The sequence below is a fragment of the Tupaia chinensis genome, unplaced genomic scaffold, assembly GCF_000334495.1.
Source record: "Tupaia chinensis unplaced genomic scaffold, TupChi_1.0 Scaffold000201_1, whole genome shotgun sequence".
In the NCBI taxonomy this organism is placed as follows: Eukaryota; Metazoa; Chordata; class Mammalia; order Scandentia; family Tupaiidae; genus Tupaia; species Tupaia belangeri.
Window position 1 is genome coordinate 3,368,749 of NW_006159676.1, and position 1,232 is coordinate 3,369,980.

The following is a 1,232-nucleotide window of genomic DNA, read 5'->3' on the forward strand; positions in this document are numbered from 1 at the left end:
TGTGAGCAAATGGGTGTGCCAATAAACCTTTATTTACAAATGCAGGCGCAGGGCCAGGGTCTCCGGACTATGTCCCAGAATCCAGCCAGCACTGAAGAATTCTGCAAATGCAGAGGTCTTCTGTCCAAAGTGTTCCATGGCCAGGTTTTAACAAAAACATACTGAGACCAGCAGATGGCATAACGGTTATGTTGCTGGACTCCCACATGGCTGACTGAGGTTCGAGTCCCATGCTCTGCAGTTTGAAACTCACATCAGGTGTGTGTATGTTCGTGTCCAAGATCCCAAGAGCAGAATGGAGAAAGGATGGTGGCGTGGTCACCCCCCGCAGGAGGGCATTTCTTACGTCCTGTCTCTCTCTGTCCAGTGAATGCACATGCACTATATCAAAAAATCTCTTTTAAAAAAATTTTTAAAATCAATAAAACAGGGGGGACCAGCAGTTAGCGTAATGGCTATGTCGCTGGACTCCCACGTGGTCGACCATGGTCTGCGTCCCGGACCCGGTGGCTTAAAACTCACGCCGGGCACATGTTCCCAAGATCCCGAGAGGAGAATAGAGGAGAAGGGATTGGGGCGTGGACATCCCCCCTGAAGGGTGATTTCTTGCTTTCTGTCTCTATGTCTCTGTCTGTCTGGCGAGCGCACGCGCCCTATAGCAAAAATATTCTAAAACAAAATTAAAACTAAATAAGTAAATAAAACAGGGGATCAGCAGATGGCATAATAGTTATATCGCTTGATTCCCATGTAGTCGATCGTGGTTCGAGTCCCGGACCCAGTGGCTTAAAACTCATGCTGGGTGGGTGTGCGCCCAAATTCCCAAGGAGAGACTGGAGAAGGGATTGTGGCATGGTCATCCCCCCAGGGGGTGATTTCTCTCTTTCTGTCTGTCTGTCTCTCCAATGAGCACGCGTACCCTATAACAACAACCTCCACTAAAAACCCCCCACGCTGAGGGCAGTGACCTCGGGACAGAGTAGGATCATGGGAGCAAAACACCCGAGTCTTTCTGCCCAAGTCCCAGCAGGGTATGACAGGGTCTTCTCTCAGATGGTTCTGTCTGGCCACATCCCAGCACCATCCTCTGACACTGTGGGGGGCTCAGTGCCTGGTCTCGGCTGTAGCACGGCGGTGGGGGGTGCAAAGGTCAGCTGGGAAGTTGTCACGGGAGCACGCGGACGAGCTGCCGACAGCCCGCGGGGGGGGGGGGGGGGGGCGCCCTCCTGGCC

General features: G+C 52.8%; 1 protein-coding gene across 1 annotated transcript in view; it reads right to left on the reverse strand.

Annotated features, from left to right (window-relative positions):
* Window positions 1-1,232, reverse strand: part of SIN3B (SIN3 transcription regulator family member B) — a gene marked incomplete in the record, with an annotated part of 50,449 nt that overhangs the window by 15,926 nt on the left and 33,291 nt on the right.